Here is a 23,112-nt window from a genome sequence, read left to right as displayed (position 1 = left end):
TTTTTTCGTCTAATGCATACCCCATCAGTGCAGCAATGCTTATTCAATACCGCCAGCAGATGGAGACACTGGGGGATAATTTTCTAAGGATTTATACTGATTTTTCCTGTCTGAATTTGTCGCACAGAAAGTTGCAGGCCAAATATGTGTGACATTTCTGCGACTTTAGCTTCTAGAGCATTTTTACAACATTATACATAGGTGCTGAATACATAAAAAGCGACTGTTCAGCGACAGACAAGTCGCATCGGCTGAAAGTAGGCCAGAATGTCAGTCCATGTTGGAGCAGGTTTAGATACAGTCTAAAGTATAGATCTCAAAGTCTGTGCACAGAATTTAGCAAGGGCCTCGCACCTTCTGATGCATCAGGTAGGTGCACAATAGCATAGCCTAACCCTCTGTACTTTGGTCTATATTGATGCGGGACATAGACAGCCAGCTGATGACCAATCCATTAGTGCAATGGATGGCTGGAAGCATTTGTCTTTGCCTTTGCAATACCACAGAAGCAATGCATGGTCAATGTACAGCAATGACACACCTGTGTGAACAGCCAGGAGACCCCCCCCCCCCCATGTTATGTTACATAGTTACATAGTTAGTACGGTCGAAAAAAGACATATGTCCATCAAGTTCAACCAGGGAATTAAGGGGTAGGGGTGTGGCGCGATATTGGGGAAGGGATGAGATTTTATATTTCTTCATAAGCATTAATCTTATTTTGTCAATTAGGAACATTCAGCACCCACCCGCTATCAAGGCAGCTGCCTATCATGTCATGCCCTACCTGCACAGGTGTGCTGGCTACTCAAATGATCCAATTAAGGAGGCCATTTAGTCAGCAGCAGCAGAAGTCCTGTGCCTGGACGCTCCAACAGCGGCCAGACACAAGCAGAAGCAGCAGAAGCAGCAGAAGCAGCAGCAGCACCACCTTTTGTTTTTTGGCTGCAGCAGCAGCAAGGCCCACAGGGCTGGCTAGCTGGCTAGCCAGCAAGCAGGTAGCAATGAAAGTAGGAATCTTTCTTTTTAACCCTGTAAGGGGGTGGTGCACTGTACCCGAAGATACTGCCATATCGGGTCAATGCATAGGGCGACGGAAGCAAGCTTCGAAATCGGCCCCCGTTCTCAAAAATCCATTTAATATATGGTCCCCAGATAGGGGACGTATCAGATATTAAACTGATAAGAACAGATACTACACTTGATCTTAGCCAAAAGGCCGAGAAGCGATAACCGTGAAAGGGGCGGGCCCAACAAGGTGCCCTTCATGGGCACTATCACTGCTTGCTGTCAGGGAGGCTGCCAGACAATTTTCCATGCACACTCTGGGCTGGGGGGCAGTCAACCACCAGTACACACAGCAGAACCTAAACCCATACCATTATTGCTAAGCAGCAAGACAGGGGCCCATTGCACTCCCACGGGGCCTTTTTAAATGCAATCCATAACCCGGATTTGCCAGGAACCCTTCTTACTCCTCCTACTTGCATGTGACACTGGGCTTAGGATCTGCATAGGAAACACACACACAAGCACACACCTACCTTTGTTGCCTGCAGATGCCTCCTTGGCTGTCCCCAAACGGTATCAAACCAACACCCACGGGAAGCTGTAAGCATAGAGGACATGCCTGCACCCCATTGGACTTACCTGTGTGGGTTAAACCCGGGTTATTTGACAACCTATGGCGGTGATGGTTCTGCTCAGGCAGAGCAGTGCTGATGCTCCTCATAAAGCTGTCGCTGCTGTGAAGGTTCTAGGTGACATCACAAATCCCTATGGTTACATACACAACAAAGCTGGGTTGTTGTTGTTTACACTCTGCAAGGCCTGTGGAAGTGAGTGACATCATAGCACTGTAGTTCTGAGGGTTCTAGATGGATGCAACAATCTCCTGTTGCTTCTATGAAGGCCATAATAGACGACATCACCAAACAGCTCCATAGTCACATACACAGCAAAGGAGAGATGTTGTTTACACCTAGTGATGTCAGTGGTATTGAGTGACATCACAGCACAGTGCTAAGGCTCCTGGGCCTGGACACAGCAGCGGCTGCAATATCTCAACGGAGAATACGTTTATATATATGTGTGTGTGTGCGCGTATATATATATATATATATATATATATATATATATATATATATATATATTTCTCCGCCGAAATCACTTTTAAACCCATTTCCACCTTTTTTTCCCTTCTCTTCCTCTTACTTTTTTTTCAAGTTTTTTTACGTTTTTCTCCTTTTCGCCTCTTTTCTGGGCGTATTATTCTTCTTTTTCTTCTTTTTTTTCGTCTAATGCATACCCCATCAGTGCAGCAATGCTTATTCAATACCGCCAGCAGATGGAGACACTGGGGGATAATTTTCTAAGGATTTATACTGATTTTTCCTGTCTGAATTTGTCGCACAGAAAGTTGCAGGCCAAATATGTGTGACATTTCTGCGACTTTAGCTTCTAGAGCATTTTTACAACATTATACATAGGTGCTGAATACATAAAAAGCGACTGTTCAGCGACAGACAAGTCGCATCGGCTGAAAGTAGGCCAGAATGTCAGTCCATGTTGGAGCAGGTTTAGATACAGTCTAAAGTATAGATCTCAAAGTCTGTGCACAGAATTTAGCAAGGGCCTCGCACCTTCTGATGCATCAGGTAGGTGCACAATAGCATAGCCTAACCCTCTGTACTTTGGTCTATATTGATGCGGGACATAGACAGCCAGCTGATGACCAATCCATTAGTGCAATGGATGGCTGGAAGCATTTGTCTTTGCCTTTGCAATACCACAGAAGCAATGCATGGTCAATGTACAGCAATGACACACCTGTGTGAACAGCCAGGAGACCCCCCCCCCCCCCCCATGTTATGTTACATAGTTACATAGTTAGTACGGTCGAAAAAAGACATATGTCCATCAAGTTCAACCAGGGAATTAAGGGGTAGGGGTGTGGCGCGATATTGGGGAAGGGATGAGATTTTATATTTCTTCATAAGCATTAATCTTATTTTGTCAATTAGGAACATTCAGCACCCACCCGCTATCAAGGCAGCTGCCTATCATGTCATGCCCTACCTGCACAGGTGTGCTGGCTACTCAAATGATCCAATTAAGGAGGCCATTTAGTCAGCAGCAGCAGAAGTCCTGTGCCTGGACGCTCCAACAGCGGCCAGACACAAGCAGAAGCAGAAGCAGCAGAAGCAGCAGCAGCACCACCTTTTGTTTTTTGGCTGCAGCAGCAGCAAGGCCCACAGGGCTGGCTAGCTGGCTAGCCAGCAAGCAGGTAGCAATGAAAGTAGGAATCTTTCTTTTTAACCCTGTAAGGGGGTGGTGCACTGTACCCGAAGATACTGCCATATCGGGTCAATGCATAGGGCGACGGAAGCAAGCTTCGAAATCGGCCCCCGTTCTCAAAAATCCATTTAATATATGGTCCCCAGATAGGGGACGTATCAGATATTAAACTGATAAGAACAGATACTACACTTGATCTTAGCCAAAAGGCCGAGAAGCGATAACCGTGAAAGGGGCGGGCCCAACAAGGTGCCCTTCATGGGCACTATCACTGCTTGCTGTCAGGGAGGCTGCCAGACAATTTTCCATGCACACTCTGGGCTGGGGGGCAGTCAACCACCAGTACACACAGCAGAACCTAAACCCATACCATTATTGCTAAGCAGCAAGACAGGGGCCCATTGCACTCCCACGGGGCCTTTTTAAATGCAATCCATAACCCGGATTTGCCAGGAACCCTTCTTACTCCTCCTACTTGCATGTGACACTGGGCTTAGGATCTGCATAGGAAACACACACACAAGCACACACCTACCTTTGTTGCCTGCAGATGCCTCCTTGGCTGTCCCCAAACGGTATCAAACCAACACCCACGGGAAGCTGTAAGCATAGAGGACATGCCTGCACCCCATTGGACTTACCTGTGTGGGTTAAACCCGGGTTATTTGACAACCTATGGCGGTGATGGTTCTGCTCAGGCAGAGCAGTGCTGATGCTCCTCATAAAGCTGTCGCTGCTGTGAAGGTTCTAGGTGACATCACAAATCCCTATGGTTACATACACAACAAAGCTGGGTTGTTGTTGTTTACACTCTGCAAGGCCTGTGGAAGTGAGTGACATCATAGCACTGTAGTTCTGAGGGTTCTAGATGGATGCAACAATCTCCTGTTGCTTCTATGAAGGCCATAATAGACGACATCACCAAACAGCTCCATAGTCACATACACAGCAAAGGAGAGATGTTGTTTACACCTAGTGATGTCAGTGGTATTGAGTGACATCACAGCACACTGCTAAGGCTCCTGGGCCTGGACACAGCAGCGGCTGCAATATCTCAACGGAGAATACGTTTATATATATGTGTGTGTGTGCGCGTATATATATATATATATATATATATATATATATATATTTCTCCGCCGAAATCACTTTTAAACCCATTTCCACCTTTTTTTCCCTTCTCTTCCTCTTACTTTTTTTTCACGTTTTTTTACGTTTTTCTCCTTTTCGCCTCTTTTCTGGGCGTATTATTCTTCTTTTTCTTCTTTTTTTTCGTCTAATGCATACCCCATCAGTGCAGCAATGCTTATTCAATACCGCCAGCAGATGGAGACACTGGGGGATAATTTTCTAAGGATTTATACTGATTTTTCCTGTCTGAATTTGTCGCACAGAAAGTTGCAGGCTAAATATGTGTGACATTTCTGCGACTTTAGCTTCTAGAGCATTTTTACAACATTATACATAGGTGCTGAATACATAAAAAGCGACTGTTCAGCGACAGACAAGTCGCATCGGCTGAAAGTAGGCCAGAATGTCAGTCCATGTTGGAGCAGGTTTAGATACAGTCTAAAGTATAGATCTCAAAGTCTGTGCACAGAATTTAGCAAGGGCCTCGCACCTTCTGATGCATCAGGTAGGTGCACAATAGCATAGCCTAACCCTCTGTACTTTGGTCTATATTGATGCGGGACATAGACAGCCAGCTGATGACCAATCCATTAGTGCAATGGATGGCTGGAAGCATTTGTCTTTGCAATACCACAGAAGCAATGCATGGTCAATGTACAGCAATGACACACCTGTGTGAACAGCCAGGAGACCCCCCCCCCCCCCCCCCATGTTATGTTACATAGTTACATAGTTAGTACGGTCGAAAAAAGACATATGTCCATCAAGTTCAACCAGGGAATTAAGGGGTAGGGGTGTGGCGAGATATTGGGGAAGGGATGAGATTTTATATTTCTTCATAAGCATTAATCTTATTTTGTCAATTAGGAACATTCAGCACCCACCCGCTATCAAGGCAGCTGCCTATCATGTCATGCCCTACCTGCACAGGTGTGCTGGCTACTCAAATGATCCAATTAAGGAGGCCATTTAGTCAGCAGCAGCAGAAGTCCTGTGCCTGGACGCTCCAACAGCGGCCAGACACAAGCAGAAGCAGAAGCAGCAGAAGCAGCAGCAGCACCACCTTTTGTTTTTTGGCTGCAGCAGCAGCAAGGCCCACAGGGCTGGCTAGCTGGCTAGCCAGCAAGCAGGTAGCAATGAAAGTAGGAATCTTTCTTTTTAACCCTGTAAGGGGGTGGTGCACTGTACCCGAAGATACTGCCATATCGGGTCAATGCATAGGGCGACGGAAGCAAGCTTCGAAATCGGCCCCCGTTCTCAAAAATCCATTTAATATATGGTCCCCAGATAGGGGACGTATCAGATATTAAACTGATAAGAACAGATACTACACTTGATCTTAGCCAAAAGGCCGAGAAGCGATAACCGTGAAAGGGGCGGGCCCAACAAGGTGCCCTTCATGGGCACTATCACTGCTTGCTGTCAGGGAGGCTGCCAGACAATTTTCCATGCACACTCTGGGCTGGGGGGCAGTCAACCACCAGTACACACAGCAGAACCTAAACCCATACCATTATTGCTAAGCAGCAAGACAGGGGCCCATTGCACTCCCACGGGGCCTTTTTAAATGCAATCCATAACCCGGATTTGCCAGGAACCCTTCTTACTCCTCCTACTTGCATGTGACACTGGGCTTAGGATCTGCATAGGAAACACACACACAAGCACACACCTACCTTTGTTGCCTGCAGATGCCTCCTTGGCTGTCCCCAAACGGTATCAAACCAACACCCACGGGAAGCTGTAAGCATAGAGGACATGCCTGCACCCCATTGGACTTACCTGTGTGGGTTAAACCCGGGTTATTTGACAACCTATGGCGGTGATGGTTCTGCTCAGGCAGAGCAGTGCTGATGCTCCTCATAAAGCTGTCGCTGCTGTGAAGGTTCTAGGTGACATCACAAATCCCTATGGTTACATACACAACAAAGCTGGGTTGTTGTTGTTTACACTCTGCAAGGCCTGTGGAAGTGAGTGACATCATAGCACTGTAGTTCTGAGGGTTCTAGATGGATGCAACAATCTCCTGTTGCTTCTATGAAGGCCATAATAGACGACATCACCAAACAGCTCCATAGTCACATACACAGCAAAGGAGAGATGTTGTTTACACCTAGTGATGTCAGTGGTATTGAGTGACATCACAGCACAGTGCTAAGGCTCCTGGGCCTGGACACAGCAGCGGCTGCAATATCTCAACGGAGAATACGTTTATATATATATGTGTGTGTGTGTGCGCGTATATATATATATATATATATATATATATATATATATATATATATTTCTCCGCCGAAATCACTTTTAAACCCATTTCCACCTTTTTTTCCCTTCTCTTCCTCTTACTTTTTTTTCACGTTTTTTTACGTTTTTCTCCTTTTCGCCTCTTTTCTGGGCGTATTATTCTTCTTTTTCTTCTTTTTTTCCGTCTAATGCATACCCCATCAGTGCAGCAATGCTTATTCAATACCGCCAGCAGATGGAGACACTGGGGGATAATTTTCTAAGGATTTATACTGATTTTTCCTGTCTGAATTTGTCGCACAGAAAGTTGCAGGCCAAATATGTGTGACATTTCTGCGACTTTAGCTTCTAGAGCATTTTTACAACATTATACATAGGTGCTGAATACATAAAAAGCGACTGTTCCGCGACAGACAAGTCGCATCGGCTGAAAGTAGGCCAGAATGTCAGTCCATGTTGGAGCAGGTTTAGATACAGTCTAAAGTATAGATCTCAAAGTCTGTGCACAGAATTTAGCAAGGGCCTCGCACCTTCTGATGCATCAGGTAGGTGCACAATAGCATAGCCTAACCCTCTGTACTTTGGTCTATATTGATGCGGGACATAGACAGCCAGCTGATGACCAATCCATTAGTGCAATGGATGGCTGGAAGCATTTGTCTTTGCCTTTGCAATACCACAGAAGCAATGCATGGTCAATGTACAGCAATGACACACCTGTGTGAACAGCCAGGAGACCCCCCCCCCCCCCCCATGTTATGTTACATAGTTACATAGTTAGTACGGTCGAAAAAAGACATATGTCCATCAAGTTCAACCAGGGAATTAAGGGGTAGGGGTGTGGCGCGATATTGGGGAAGGGATGAGATTTTATATTTCTTCATAAGCATTAATCTTATTTTGTCAATTAGGAACATTCAGCACCCACCCGCTATCAAGGCAGCTGCCTATCATGTCATGCCCTACCTGCACAGGTGTGCTGGCTACTCAAATGATCCAATTAAGGAGGCCATTTAGTCAGCAGCAGCAGAAGTCCTGTGCCTGGACGCTCCAACAGCGGCCAGACACAAGCAGAAGCAGAAGCAGCAGAAGCAGCAGCAGCACCACCTTTTGTTTTTTGGCTGCAGCAGCAGCAAGGCCCACAGGGCTGGCTAGCTGGCTAGCCAGCAAGCAGGTAGCAATGAAAGTAGGAATCTTTCTTTTTAACCCTGTAAGGGGGTGGTGCACTGTACCCGAAGATACTGCCATATCGGGTCAATGCATAGGGCGACGGAAGCAAGCTTCGAAATCGGCCCCCGTTCTCAAAAATCCATTTAATATATGGTCCCCAGATAGGGGACGTATCAGATATTAAACTGATAAGAACAGATACTACACTTGATCTTAGCCAAAAGGCCGAGAAGCGATAACCGTGAAAGGGGCGGGCCCAACAAGGTGCCCTTCATGGGCACTATCACTGCTTGCTGTCAGGGAGGCTGCCAGACAATTTTCCATGCACACTCTGGGCTGGGGGGCAGTCAACCACCAGTACACACAGCAGAACCTAAACCCATACCATTATTGCTAAGCAGCAAGACAGGGGCCCATTGCACTCCCACGGGGCCTTTTTAAATGCAATCCATAACCCGGATTTGCCAGGAACCCTTCTTACTCCTCCTACTTGCATGTGACACTGGGCTTAGGATCTGCATAGGAAACACACACACAAGCACACACCTACCTTTGTTGCCTGCAGATGCCTCCTTGGCTGTCCCCAAACGGTATCAAACCAACACCCACGGGAAGCTGTAAGCATAGAGGACATGCCTGCACCCCATTGGACTTACCTGTGTGGGTTAAACCCGGGTTATTTGACAACCTATGGCGGTGATGGTTCTGCTCAGGCAGAGCAGTGCTGATGCTCCTCATAAAGCTGTCGCTGCTGTGAAGGTTCTAGGTGACATCACAAATCCCTATGGTTACATACACAACAAAGCTGGGTTGTTGTTGTTTACACTCTGCAAGGCCTGTGGAAGTGAGTGACATCATAGCACTGTAGTTCTGAGGGTTCTAGATGGATGCAACAATCTCCTGTTGCTTCTATGAAGGCCATAATAGACGACATCACCAAACAGCTCCATAGTCACATACACAGCAAAGGAGAGATGTTGTTTACACCTAGTGATGTCAGTGGTATTGAGTGACATCTCAGCACAGTGCTAAGGCTCCTGGGCCTGGACACAGCAGCGGCTGCAATATCTCAACGGAGAATACGTTTATATATATGTGTGTGTGTGCGCGTATATATATATATATATATATATATATATATATATATATATATATATATTTCTCCGCCGAAATCACTTTTAAACCCATTTCCACCTTTTTTTCCCTTCTCTTCCTCTTACTTTTTTTTCACGTTTTTTTAAGTTTTTCTCCTTTTCGCCTCTTTTCTGGGCGTATTCTTCTTCTTTTTCTTCTTTTTTTTCGTCTAATGCATACCCCATCAGTGCAGCAATGCTTATTCAATACCGCCAGCAGATGGAGACACTGGGGGATAATTTTCTAAGGATTTATACTGATTTTTCCTGTCTGAATTTGTCGCACAGAAAGTTGCAGGCCAAATATGTGTGACATTTCTGCGACTTTAGCTTCTAGAGCATTTTTACAACATTATACATAGGTGCTGAATACATAAAAAGCGACTGTTCAGCGACAGACAAGTCGCATCGGCTGAAAGTAGGCCAGAATGTCAGTCCATGTTGGAGCAGGTTTAGATACAGTCTAAAGTATAGATCTCAAAGTCTGTGCACAGAATTTAGCAAGGGCCTCGCACCTTCTGATGCATCAGGTAGGTGCACAATAGCATAGCCTAACCCTCTGTACTTTGGTCTATATTGATGCGGGACATAGACAGCCAGCTGATGACCAATCCATTAGTGCAATGGATGGCTGGAAGCATTTGTCTTTGCCTTTGCAATACCACAGAAGCAATGCATGGTCAATGTACAGCAATGACACACCTGTGTGAACAGCCAGGAGACCCCACCCCCCCATGTTATGTTACATAGTTACATAGTTAGTACGGTCGAAAAAAGACATATGTCCATCAAGTTCAACCAGGGAATTAAGGGGTAGGGGTGTGGCGCGATATTGGGGAAGGGATGAGATTTTATATTTCTTCATAAGCATTAATCTTATTTTGTCAATTAGGAACATTCAGCACCCACCCGCTATCAAGGCAGCTGCCTATCATGTCATGCCCTACCTGCACAGGTGTGCTGGCTACTCAAATGATCCAATTAAGGAGGCCATTTAGTCAGCAGCAGCAGAAGTCCTGTGCCTGGACGCTCCAACAGCGGCCAGACACAAGCAGAAGCAGAAGCAGCAGAAGCAGCAGCAGCACCACCTTTTGTTTTTTGGCTGCAGCAGCAGCAAGGCCCACAGGGCTGGCTAGCTGGCTAGCCAGCAAGCAGGTAGCAATGAAAGTAGGAATCTTTCTTTTTAACCCTGTAAGGGGGTGGTGCACTGTACCCGAAGATACTGCCATATCGGGTCAATGCATAGGGCGACGGAAGCAAGCTTCGAAATCGGCCCCCGTTCTCAAAAATCCATTTAATATATGGTCCCCAGATAGGGGACGTATCAGATATTAAACTGATAAGAACAGATACTACACTTGATCTTAGCCAAAAGGCAGAGAAGCGATAACCGTGAAAGGGGCGGGCCCAACAAGGTGCCCTTCATGGGCACTATCACTGCTTGCTGTCAGGGAGGCTGCCAGACAATTTTCCATGCACACTCTGGGCTGGGGGGCAGTCAACCACCAGTACACACAGCAGAACCTAAACCCATACCATTATTGCTAAGCAGCAAGACAGGGGCCCATTGCACTCCCACGGGGCCTTTTTAAATGCAATCCATAACCCGGATTTGCCAGGAACCCTTCTTACTCCTCCTACTTGCATGTGACACTGGGCTTAGGATCTGCATAGGAAACACACACACAAGCACACACCTACCTTTGTTGCCTGCAGATGCCTCCTTGGCTGTCCCCAAACGGTATCAAACCAACACCCACGGGAAGCTGTAAGCATAGAGGACATGCCTGCACCCCATTGGACTTACCTGTGTGGGTTAAACCCGGGTTATTTGACAACCTATGGCGGTGATGGTTCTGCTCAGGCAGAGCAGTGCTGATGCTCCTCATAAAGCTGTCGCTGCTGTGAAGGTTCTAGGTGACATCACAAATCCCTATGGTTACATACACAACAAAGCTGGGTTGTTGTTGTTTACACTCTGCAAGGCCTGTGGAAGTGAGTGACATCATAGCACTGTAGTTCTGAGGGTTCTAGATGGATGCAACAATCTCCTGTTGCTTCTATGAAGGCCATAATAGACGACATCACCAAACAGCTCCATAGTCACATACACAGCAAAGGAGAGATGTTGTTTACACCTAGTGATGTCAGTGGTATTGAGTGACATCACAGCACAGTGCTAAGGCTCCTGGGCCTGGACACAGCAGCGGCTGCAATATCTCAACGGAGAATACGTTTATATATATGTGTGTGTGTGCGCGTATATATATATATATATATATATATATATATATATTTCTCCGCCGAAATCACTTTTAAACCCATTTCCACCTTTTTTTCCCTTCTCTTCCTCTTACTTTTTTTTCACGTTTTTTTACGTTTTTCTCCTTTTCGCCTCTTTTCTGGGCGTATTATTCTTCTTTTTCTTCTTTTTTTTCGTCTAATGCATACCCCATCAGTGCAGCAATGCTTATTCAATACCGCCAGCAGATGGAGACACTGGGGGATAATTTTCTAAGGATTTATACTGATTTTTCCTGTCTGAATTTGTCGCACAGAAAGTTGCAGGCCAAATATGTGTGACATTTCTGCGACTTTAGCTTCTAGAGCATTTTTACAACATTATACATAGGTGCTGAATACATAAAAAGCGACTGTTCAGCGACAGACAAGTCGCATCGGCTGAAAGTAGGCCAGAATGTCAGTCCATGTTGGAGCAGGTTTAGATACAGTCTAAAGTATAGATCTCAAAGTCTGTGCACAGAATTTAGCAAGGGCCTCGCACCTTCTGATGCATCAGGTAGGTGCACAATAGCATAGCCTAACCCTCTGTACTTTGGTCTATATTGATGCGGGACATAGACAGCCAGCTGATGACCAATCCATTAGTGCAATGGATGGCTGGAAGCATTTGTCTTTGCCTTTGCAATACCACAGAAGCAATGCATGGTCAATGTACAGCAATGACACACCTGTGTGAACAGCCAGGAGACCCCCCCCCCCCCCCATGTTATGTTACATAGTTACATAGTTAGTACGGTCGAAAAAAGACATATGTCCATCAAGTTCAACCAGGGAATTAAGGGGTAGGGGTGTGGCGCGATATTGGGGAAGGGATGAGATTTTATATTTCTTCATAAGCATTAATCTTATTTTGTCAATTAGGAACATTCAGCACCCACCCGCTATCAAGGCAGCTGCCTATCATGTCATGCCCTACCTGCACAGGTGTGCTGGCTACTCAAATGATCCAATTAAGGAGGCCATTTAGTCAGCAGCAGCAGAAGTCCTGTGCCTGGACGCTCCAACAGCGGCCAGACACAAGCAGAAGCAGAAGCAGCAGAAGCAGCAGCAGCACCACCTTTTGTTTTTTGGCTGCAGCAGCAGCAAGGCCCACAGGGCTGGCTAGCTGGCTAGCCAGCAAGCAGGTAGCAATGAAAGTAGGAATCTTTCTTTTTAACCCTGTAAGGGGGTGGTGCACTGTACCCGAAGATACTGCCATATCGGGTCAATGCATAGGGCGACGGAAGCAAGCTTCGAAATCGGCCCCCGTTCTCAAAAATCCATTTAATATATGGTCCCCAGATAGGGGACGTATCAGATATTAAACTGATAAGAACAGATACTACACTTGATCTTAGCCAAAAGGCCGAGAAGCGATAACCGTGAAAGGGGCGGGCCCAACAAGGTGCCCTTCATGGGCACTATCACTGCTTGCTGTCAGGGAGGCTGCCAGACAATTTTCCATGCACACTCTGGGCTGGGGGGCAGTCAACCACCAGTACACACAGCAGAACCTAAACCCATACCATTATTGCTAAGCAGCAAGACAGGGGCCCATTGCACTCCCACGGGGCCTTTTTAAATGCAATCCATAACCCGGATTTGCCAGGAACCCTTCTTACTCCTCCTACTTGCATGTGACACTGGGCTTAGGATCTGCATAGGAAACACACACACAAGCACACACCTACCTTTGTTGCCTGCAGATGCCTCCTTGGCTGTCCCCAAACGGTATCAAACCAACACCCACGGGAAGCTGTAAGCATAGAGGACATGCCTGCACCCCATTGGACTTACCTGTGTGGGTTAAACCCGGGTTATTTGACAACCTATGGCGGTGATGGTTCTGCTCAGGCAGAGCAGTGCTGATGCTCCTCATAAAGCTGTCGCTGCTGTGAAGGTTCTAGGTGACATCACAAATCCCTATGGTTACATACACAACAAAGCTGGGTTGTTGTTGTTTACACTCTGCAAGGCCTGTGGAAGTGAGTGACATCATAGCACTGTAGTTCTGAGGGTTCTAGATGGATGCAACAATCTCCTGTTGCTTCTATGAAGGCCATAATAGACGACATCACCAAACAGCTCCATAGTCACATACACAGCAAAGGAGAGATGTTGTTTACACCTAGTGATGTCAGTGGTATTGAGTGACATCTCAGCACAGTGCTAAGGCTCCTGGGCCTGGACACAGCAGCGGCTGCAATATCTCAACGGAGAATACGTTTATATATATGTGTGTGTGTGCGCGTATATATATATATATATATATATATATATATATATATATATATATATATATATTTCTCCGCCGAAATCACTTTTAAACCCATTTCCACCTTTTTTTCCCTTCTCTTCCTCTTACTTTTTTTTCACGTTTTTTTACGTTTTCTCCTTTTCGCCTCTTTTCTGGGCGTATTATTCTTCTTTTTCTTCTTTTTTTTCCGTCTAATGCATACCCCATCAGTGCAGCAATGCTTATTCAATACCGCCAGCAGATGGAGACACTGGGGGATAATTTTCTAAGGATTTATACTGATTTTTCCTGTCTGAATTTGTCGCACAGAAAGTTGCAGGCCAAATATGTGTGACATTTCTGCGACTTTAGCTTCTAGAGCATTTTTACAACATTATACATAGGTGCTGAATACATAAAAAGCGACTGTTCAGCGACAGAGAAGTCGCATCGGCTGAAAGTAGGCCAGAATGTCAGTCCATGTTGGAGCAGGTTTAGATACAGTCTAAAGTATAGATCTCAAAGTCTGTGCACAGAATTTAGCAAGGGCCTCGCACCTTCTGATGCATCAGGTAGGTGCACAATAGCATAGCCTAACCCTCTGTACTTTGGTCTATATTGATGCGGGACATAGACAGCCAGCTGATGACCAATCCATTAGTGCAATGGATGGCTGGAAGCATTTGTCTTTGCCTTTGCAATACCACAGAAGCAATGCATGGTCAATGTACAGCAATGACACACCTGTGTGAACAGCCAGGAGACCCCCCCCCCCCCCCCATGTTATGTTACATAGTTACATAGTTAGTACGGTCGAAAAAAGACATATGTCCATCAAGTTCAACCAGGGAATTAAGGGGTAGGGGTGTGGCGCGATATTGGGGAAGGGATGAGATTTTATATTTCTTCATAAGCATTAATCTTATTTTGTCAATTAGGAACATTCAGCACCCACCCGCTATCAAGGCAGCTGCCTATCATGTCATGCCCTACCTGCACAGGTGTGCTGGCTACTCAAATGATCCAATTAAGGAGGCCATTTAGTCAGCAGCAGCAGAAGTCCTGTGCCTGGACGCTCCAACAGCGGCCAGACACAAGCAGAAGCAGAAGCAGCAGAAGCAGCAGCAGCACCACCTTTTGTTTTTTGGCTGCAGCAGCAGCAAGGCCCACAGGGCTGGCTAGCTGGCTAGCCAGCAAGCAGGTAGCAATGAAAGTAGGAATCTTTCTTTTTAACCCTGTAAGGGGGTGGTGCACTGTACCCGAAGATACTGCCATATCGGGTCAATGCATAGGGCGACGGAAGCAAGCTTCGAAATCGGCCCCCGTTCTCAAAAATCCATTTAATATATGGTCCCCAGATAGGGGACGTATCAGATATTAAACTGATAAGAACAGATACTACACTTGATCTTAGCCAAAAGGCCGAGAAGCGATAACCGTGAAAGGGGCGGGCCCAACAAGGTGCCCTTCATGGGCACTATCACTGCTTGCTGTCAGGGAGGCTGCCAGACAATTTTCCATGCACACTCTGGGCTGGGGGGCAGTCAACCACCAGTACACACAGCAGAACCTAAACCCATACCATTATTGCTAAGCAGCAAGACAGGGGCCCATTGCACTCCCACGGGGCCTTTTTAAATGCAATCCATAACCCGGATTTGCCAGGAACCCTTCTTACTCCTCCTACTTGCATGTGACACTGGGCTTAGGATCTGCATAGGAAACACACACACAAGCACACACCTACCTTTGTTGCCTGCAGATGCCTCCTTGGCTGTCCCCAAACGGTATCAAACCAACACCCACGGGAAGCTGTAAGCATAGAGGACATGCCTGCACCCCATTGGACTTACCTGTGTGGGTTAAACCCGGGTTATTTGACAACCTATGGCGGTGATGGTTCTGCTCAGGCAGAGCAGTGCTGATGCTCCTCATAAAGCTGTCGCTGCTGTGAAGGTTCTAGGTGACATCACAAATCCCTATGGTTACATACACAACAAAGCTGGGTTGTTGTTGTTTACACTCTGCAAGGCCTGTGGAAGTGAGTGACATCATAGCACTGTAGTTCTGAGGGTTCTAGATGGATGCAACAATCTCCTGTTGCTTCTATGAAGGCCATAATAGACGACATCACCAAACAGCTCCATAGTCACATACACAGCAAAGGAGAGATGTTGTTTACACCTAGTGATGTCAGTGGTATTGAGTGACATCACAGCACAGTGCTAAGGCTCCTGGGCCTGGACACAGCAGCGGCTGCAATATCTCAACGGAGAATACGTTTATATATATGTGTGTGTGTGCGCGTATATATATATATATATATATATATATATATATATATATATATATTTCTCCGCCGAAATCACTTTTAAACCCATTTCCACCTTTTTTTCCCTTCTCTTCCTCTTACTTTTTTTTCACGTTTTTTTACGTTTTTCTCCTTTTCGCCTCTTTTCTGGGCGTATTATTCTTCTTTTTCTTCTTTTTTTTCGTCTAATGCATACCCCATCAGTGCAGCAATGCTTATTCAATACCGCCAGCAGATGGAGACACTGGGGGATAATTTTCTAAGGATTTATACTGATTTTTCCTGTCTGAATTTGTCGCACAGAAAGTTGCAGGCCAAATATGTGTGACATTTCTGCGACTTTAACTTCTAGAGCATTTTTACAACATTATACATAGGTGCTGAATACATAAAAAGCGACTGTTCAGCGACAGACAAGTCGCATCGGCTGAAAGTAGGCCAGAATGTCAGTCCATGTTGGAGCAGGTTTAGATACAGTCTAAAGTATAGATCTCAAAGTCTGTGCACAGAATTTAGCAAGGGCCTCGCACCTTCTGATGCATCAGGTAGGTGCACAATAGCATAGCCTAACCCTCTGTACTTTGGTCTATATTGATGCGGGACATAGACAGCCAGCTGATGACCAATCCATTAGTGCAATGGATGGCTGGAAGCATTTGTCTTTGCCTTTGCAATACCACAGAAGCAATGCATGGTCAATGTACAGCAATGACACACCTGTGTGAACAGCCAGGAGACCCCCCCCCCCCCCCATGTTATGTTACATAGTTACATAGTTAGTACGGTCGAAAAAAGACATATGTCCATCAAGTTCAACCAGGGAATTAAGGGGTAGGGGTGTGGCGCGATATTGGGGAAGGGATGAGATTTTATATTTCTTCATAAGCATTAATCTTATTTTGTCAATTAGGAACATTCAGCACCCACCCGCTATCAAGGCAGCTGCCTATCATGTCATGCCCTACCTGCACAGGTGTGCTGGCTACTCAAATGATCCAATTAAGGAGGCCATTTAGTCAGCAGCAGCAGAAGTCCTGTGCCTGGACGCTCCAACAGAGGCCAGACACAAGCAGAAGCAGAAGCAGCAGAAGCAGCAGCAGCACCACCTTTTGTTTTTTGGCTGCAGCAGCAGCAAGGCCCACAGGGCTGGCTAGCTGGCTAGCCAGCAAGCAGGTAGCAATGAAAGTAGGAATCTTTCTTTTTAACCCTGTAAGGGGGTGGTGCACTGTACCCGAAGATACTGCCATATCGGGTCAATGCATAGGGCGACGGAAGCAAGCTTCGAAATCGGCCCCCGTTCTCAAAAATCCATTTAATATATGGTCCCCAGATAGGGGACGTATCAGATATTAAACTGATAAGAACAGATACTACACTTGATCTTAGCCAAAAGGCCGAGAAGCGATAACCGTGAAAGGGGCGGGCCCAACAAGGTGCCCTTCATGGGCACTATCACTGCTTGCTGTCAGGGAGGCTGCCAGACAATTTTCCATGCACACTCTGGGCTGGGGGGCAGTCAACCACCAGTACACACAGCAGAACCTAAACCCATACCATTATTGCTAAGCAGCAAGACAGGGGCCCATTGCACTCCCACGGGGCCTTTTTAAATGCAATCCATAACCCGGATTTGCCAGGAACCCTTCTTACTCCTCCTACTTGCATGTGACACTGGGCTTAGGATCTGCATAGGAAACACACACACAAGCACACACCTACCTTTGTTGCCTGCAGATGCCTCCTTGGCTGTCCCCAAACGGTATCAAACCAACACCCACGGGAAGCTGTAAGCATAGAGGACATGCCTGCACCCCATTGGACTTACCTGTGTGGGTTAAACCCGGGTTATTTGACAACCTATGGCGGTGATGGTTCTGCTCAGGCAGAGCAGTGCTGATGCTCCTCATAAAGCTGTCGCTGCTGTGAAGGTTCTAGGTGACATCACAAATCCCTATGGTTACATACACAACAAAGCTGGGTTGTTGTTGTTTACACTCTGCAAGGCCTGTGGAAGTGAGTGACATCATAGCACTGTAGTTCTGAGGGTTCTAGATGGATGCAACAATCTCCTGTTGCTTCTATGAAGGCCATAATAGACGACATCACCAAACAGCTCCATAGTCACATACACAGCAAAGGAGAGATGTTGTTTACACCTAGTGATGTCAGTGGTATTGAGTGACATCACAGCACAGTGCTAAGGCTCCTGGGCCTGGACACAGCAGCGGCTGCAATATCTCAACGGAGAATACGTTTATATATATGTGTGTGTGTGCGCGTATATATATATATATATATATATATATATATATATATATATATATTTCTCCGCCGAAATCACTTTTAAACCCATTTCCACCTTTTTTTCCCTTCTCTTCCTCTTACTTTTTTTTCACGTTTTTTTACGTTTTTCTCCTTTTCGCCTCTTTTCTGGGCGTATTATTCTTCTTTTTCTTCTTTTTTTTCGTCTAATGCATACCCCATCAGTGCAGCAATGCTTATTCAATACCGCCAGCAGATGGAGACACTGGGGGATAATTTTCTAAGGATTTATACTGATTTTTCCTGTCTGAATTTGTCGCACAGAAAGTTGCAGGCCAAATATGTGTGACATTTCTGCGACTTTAACTTCTAGAGCATTTTTACAACATTATACATAGGTGCTGAATACATAAAAAGCGACTGTTCAGCGACAGACAAGTCGCATCGGCTGAAAGTAGGCCAGAATGTCAGTCCATGTTGGAGCAGGTTTAGATACAGTCTAAAGTATAGATCTCAAAGTCTGTGCACAGAATTTAGCAAGGGCCTCGCACCTTCTGATGCATCAGGTAGGTGCACAATAGCATAGCCTAACCCTCTGTACTTTGGTCTATATTGATGCGGGACATAGACAGCCAGCTGATGACCAATCCATTAGTGCAATGGATGGCTGGAAGCATTTGTCTTTGCCTTTGCAATACCACAGAAGCAATGCATGGTCAATGTACAGCAATGACACACCTGTGTGAACAGCCAGGAGACCCCCCCCCCCCCATGTTATGTTACATAGTTACATAGTTAGTACGGTCGAAAAAAGACATATGTCCATCAAGTTCAACCAGGGAATTAAGGGGTAGGGGTGTGGCGCGATATTGGGGAAGGGATGAGATTTTATATTTCTTCATAAGCATTAATCTTATTTTGTCAATTAGGAACATTCAGCACCCACCCGCTATCAAGGCAGCTGCCTATTATGTCATGCCCTACCTGCACAGGTGTGCTGGCTACTCAAATGATCCAATTAAGGAGGCCATTTAGTCAGCAGCAGCAGAAGTCCTGTGCCTGGATGCTCCAACAGCGGCCAGACACAAGCAGAAGCAGAAGCAGCAGAAGCAGCAGCAGCACCACCTTTTGTTTTTTGGCTGCAGCAGCAGCAAGGCCCACAGGGCTGGCTAGCTGGCTAGCCAGCAAGCAGGTAGCAATGAAAGTAGGAATCTTTCTTTTTAACCCTGTAAGGGGGTGGTGCACTGTACCCGAAGATACTGCCATATCGGGTCAATGCATAGGGCGACGGAAGCAAGCTTCGAAATCGGCCCCCGTTCTCAAAAATCCATTTAATATATGGTCCCCAGATAGGGGACGTATCAGATATTAAACTGATAAGAACAGATACTACACTTGATCTTAGCCAAAAGGCCGAGAAGCGATAACCGTGAAAGGGGCGGGCCCAACAAGGTGCCCTTCATGGGCACTATCACTGCTTGCTGTCAGGGAGGCTGCCAAACAATTTTCCATGCACACTCTGGGCTGGGGGGCAGTCAACCACCAGTACACACAGCAGAACCTAAACCCATACCATTATTGCTAAGCAGCAAGACAGGGGCCCATTGCACTCCCACGGGGCCTTTTTAAATGCAATCCATAACCCGGATTTGCCAGGAACCCTTCTTACTCCTCCTACTTGCATGTGACACTGGGCTTAGGATCTGCATAGGAAACACACACACAAGCACACACCTACCTTTGTTGCCTGCAGATGCCTCCTTGGCTGTCCCCAAACGGTATCAAACCAACACCCACGGGAAGCTGTAAGCATAGAGGACATGCCTGCACCCCATTGGACTTACCTGTGTGGGTTAAACCCGGGTTATTTGACAACCTATGGCGGTGATGGTTCTGCTCAGGCAGAGCAGTGCTGATGCTCCTCATAAAGCTGTCGCTGCTGTGAAGGTTCTAGGTGACATCACAAATCCCTATGGTTACATACACAAAAAAGCTGGGTTGTTGTTGTTTACACTCTGCAAGGCCTGTGGAAGTGAGTGACATCATAGCACTGTAGTTCTGAGGGTTCTAGATGGATGCAACAATCTCCTGTTGCTTCTATGAAGGCCATAATAGACGACATCACCAAACAGCTCCATAGTCACATACACAGCAAAGGAGAGATGTTGTTTACACCTAGTGATGTCAGTGGTATTGAGTGACATCACAGCACAGTGCTAAGGCTCCTGGGCCTGGACACAGCAGCGGCTGCAATATCTCAACGGAGAATACGTTTATATATATGTGTGTGTGTGCGCGTATATATATATATATATATATATATATATATATATATATATATATATTCTCCGCCGAAATCACTTTTAAACCCATTTCCACCTTTTTTTCCCTTCTCTTCCTCTTACTTTTTTTTCACGTTTTTTTACGTTTTTCTCCTTTTCGCCTCTTTTCTGGGCGTATTATTCTTCTTTTTCTTCTTTTTTTTCGTCTAATGCATACCCCATCAGTGCAGCAATGCTTATTCAATACCGCCAGCAGATGGAGACACTGGGGGATAATTTTCTAAGGATTTATACTGATTTTTCCTGTCTGAATTTGTCGCACAGAAAGTTGCAGGCCAAATATGTGTGACATTTCTGCGACTTTAGCTTCTAGAGCATTTTTACAACATTATACATAGGTGCTGAATACATAAAAAGCGACTGTTCAGCGACAGACAAGTCGCATCGGCTGAAAGTAGGCCAGAATGTCAGTCCATGTTGGAGCAGGTTTAGATACAGTCTAAAGTATAGATCTCAAAGTCTGTGCACAGAATTTAGCAAGGGCCTCGCACCTTCTGATGCATCAGGTAGGTGCACAATAGCATAGCCTAACCCTCTGTACTTTGGTCTATATTGATGCGGGACATAGACAGCCAGCTGATGACCAATCCATTAGTGCAATGGATGGCTGGAAGCATTTGTCTTTGCCTTTGCAATACCACAGAAGCAATGCATGGTCAATGTACAGCAATGACACACCTGTGTGAACAGCCAGGAGACCCCCCCCCCCCCCCATGTTATGTTACATAGTTACATAGTTAGTACGGTCGAAAAAAGACATATGTCCATCAAGTTCAACCAGGGAATTAAGGGGTAGGGGTGTGGCGCGATATTGGGGAAGGGATGAGATTTTATATTTCTTCATAAGCATTAATCTTATTTTGTCAATTAGGAACATTCAGCACCCACCCGCTATCAAGGCAGCTGCCTATCATGTCATGCCCTACCTGCACAGGTGTGCTGGCTACTCAAATGATCCAATTAAGGAGGCCATTTAGTCAGCAGCAGCAGAAGTCCTGTGCCTGGACGCTCCAACAGCGGCCAGACACAAGCAGAAGCAGAAGCAGCAGAAGCAGCAGCAGCACCACCTTTTGTTTTTTGGCTGCAGCAGCAGCAAGGCCCACAGGGCTGGCTAGCTGGCTAGCCAGCAAGCAGGTAGCAATGAAAGTAGGAATCTTTCTTTTTAACCCTGTAAGGGGGTGGTGCACTGTACCCGAAGATACTGCCATATCGGGTCAATGCATAGGGCGACGGAAGCAAGCTTCGAAATCGGCCCCCGTTCTCAAAAATCCATTTAATATATGGTCCCCAGATAGGGGACGTATCAGATATTAAACTGATAAGAACAGATACTACACTTGATCTTAGCCAAAAGGCCGAGAAGCGATAACCGTGAAAGGGGCGGGCCCAACAAGGTGCCCTTCATGGGCACTATCACTGCTTGCTGTCAGGGAGGCTGCCAGACAATTTTCCATGCACACTCTGGGCTGGGGGGCAGTCAACCACCAGTACACACAGCAGAACCTAAACCCATACCATTATTGCTAAGCAGCAAGACAGGGGCCCATTGCACTCCCACGGGGCCTTTTTAAATGCAATCCATAACCCGGATTTGCCAGGAACCCTTCTTACTCCTCCTACTTGCATGTGACACTGGGCTTAGGATCTGCATAGGAAACACACACACAAGCACACACCTACCTTTGTTGCCTGCAGATGCCTCCTTGGCTGTCCCCAAACGGTATCAAACCAACACCCACGGGAAGCTGTAAGCATAGAGGACATGCCTGCACCCCATTGGACTTACCTGTGTGGGTTAAACCCGGGTTATTTGACAACCTATGGCGGTGATGGTTCTGCTCAGGCAGAGCAGTGCTGATGCTCCTCATAAAGCTGTCGCTGCTGTGAAGGTTCTAGGTGACATCACAAATCCCTATGGTTACATACACAACAAAGCTGGGTTGTTGTTGTTTACACTCTGCAAGGCCTGTGGAAGTGAGTGACATTATAGCACTGTAGTTCTGAGGGTTCTAGATGGATGCAACAATCTCCTGTTGCTTCTATGAAGGCCATAATAGACGACATCACCAAACAGCTCCATAGTCACATACACAGCAAAGGAGAGATGTTGTTTACACCTAGTGATGTCAGTGGTATTGAGTGACATCACAGCACAGTGCTAAGGCTCCTGGGCCTGGACACAGCAGCGGCTGCAATATCTCAACGGAGAATACGTTTATATATATGTGTGTGTGTGCGCGTATATATATATATATATATATATATATATATATATATATATTTCTCCGCCGAAATCACTTTTAAACCCATTTCCACCTTTTTTTCCCTTCTCTTCCTCTTACTTTTTTTTCACGTTTTTTTACGTTTTTCTCCTTTTCGCCTCTTTTCTGGGCGTATTATTCTTCTTTTTCTTCTTTTTTTTCGTCTAATGCATACCCCATCAGTGCAGCAATGCTTATTCAATACCGCCAGCAGATGGAGACACTGGGGGATAATTTTCTAAGGATTTATACTGATTTTTCCTGTCTGAATTTGTCGCACAGAAAGTTGCAGGCCAAATATGTGTGACATTTCATGCGACTTTAGCTTCTAGAGCATTTTTACAACATTATACATAGGTGCTGAATACATAAAAAGCGACTGTTCAGCGACAGACAAGTCGCATCGGCTGAAAGTAGGCCAGAATGTCAGTCCATGTTGGAG

The 23,112-nt window shown here is 46.0% G+C and overlaps 10 non-coding genes across 10 annotated transcripts; all 10 read right to left on the bottom strand.

Moving 5' to 3' along the window:
• Nucleotides 1-1,040: 1,040 nt before the first annotated feature.
• Nucleotides 1,041-1,231, bottom strand: LOC130306828 (U2 spliceosomal RNA). Its single transcript, XR_008856118.1, has one exon. It is a non-coding gene; the product is annotated as a U2 spliceosomal RNA (small nuclear RNA).
• A 2,097-nt stretch (nucleotides 1,232-3,328) lies between these two features.
• On the bottom strand, nucleotides 3,329-3,519 carry LOC130306827 (U2 spliceosomal RNA). Its single transcript, XR_008856117.1, has one exon. It is a non-coding gene; the product is annotated as a U2 spliceosomal RNA (small nuclear RNA).
• Nucleotides 3,520-5,600: 2,081 nt separating this feature from the next.
• Nucleotides 5,601-5,791, bottom strand: LOC130306826 (U2 spliceosomal RNA). The gene has a single exon (XR_008856116.1). It is a non-coding gene; the product is annotated as a U2 spliceosomal RNA (small nuclear RNA).
• Nucleotides 5,792-7,888: 2,097 nt separating this feature from the next.
• On the bottom strand, nucleotides 7,889-8,079 carry LOC130306825 (U2 spliceosomal RNA). The gene has a single exon (XR_008856115.1). It is a non-coding gene; the product is annotated as a U2 spliceosomal RNA (small nuclear RNA).
• A 2,093-nt stretch (nucleotides 8,080-10,172) lies between these two features.
• On the bottom strand, nucleotides 10,173-10,363 carry LOC130306852 (U2 spliceosomal RNA). Its single transcript, XR_008856141.1, has one exon. It is a non-coding gene; the product is annotated as a U2 spliceosomal RNA (small nuclear RNA).
• Nucleotides 10,364-12,445: 2,082 nt separating this feature from the next.
• LOC130306858 (U2 spliceosomal RNA) lies at nucleotides 12,446-12,636 on the bottom strand. The gene has a single exon (XR_008856146.1). It is a non-coding gene; the product is annotated as a U2 spliceosomal RNA (small nuclear RNA).
• A 2,101-nt stretch (nucleotides 12,637-14,737) lies between these two features.
• On the bottom strand, nucleotides 14,738-14,928 carry LOC130306857 (U2 spliceosomal RNA). The gene has a single exon (XR_008856145.1). It is a non-coding gene; the product is annotated as a U2 spliceosomal RNA (small nuclear RNA).
• A 2,092-nt stretch (nucleotides 14,929-17,020) lies between these two features.
• Nucleotides 17,021-17,211, bottom strand: LOC130306847 (U2 spliceosomal RNA). Its single transcript, XR_008856136.1, has one exon. It is a non-coding gene; the product is annotated as a U2 spliceosomal RNA (small nuclear RNA).
• A 2,090-nt stretch (nucleotides 17,212-19,301) lies between these two features.
• Nucleotides 19,302-19,492, bottom strand: LOC130306836 (U2 spliceosomal RNA). The gene has a single exon (XR_008856125.1). It is a non-coding gene; the product is annotated as a U2 spliceosomal RNA (small nuclear RNA).
• Nucleotides 19,493-21,585: 2,093 nt separating this feature from the next.
• On the bottom strand, nucleotides 21,586-21,776 carry LOC130306823 (U2 spliceosomal RNA). The gene has a single exon (XR_008856114.1). It is a non-coding gene; the product is annotated as a U2 spliceosomal RNA (small nuclear RNA).
• Nucleotides 21,777-23,112: the final 1,336 nt, after the last annotated feature.

Source organism: Hyla sarda, unplaced genomic scaffold (genome assembly GCF_029499605.1).
Source record: "Hyla sarda isolate aHylSar1 unplaced genomic scaffold, aHylSar1.hap1 scaffold_1406, whole genome shotgun sequence".
Taxonomy (NCBI): Eukaryota; Metazoa; Chordata; class Amphibia; order Anura; family Hylidae; genus Hyla; species Hyla sarda.
The sequence above is the reverse complement of the archived record's forward strand: the minus strand, read 5'-3'. Positions and strand labels throughout refer to the sequence as shown.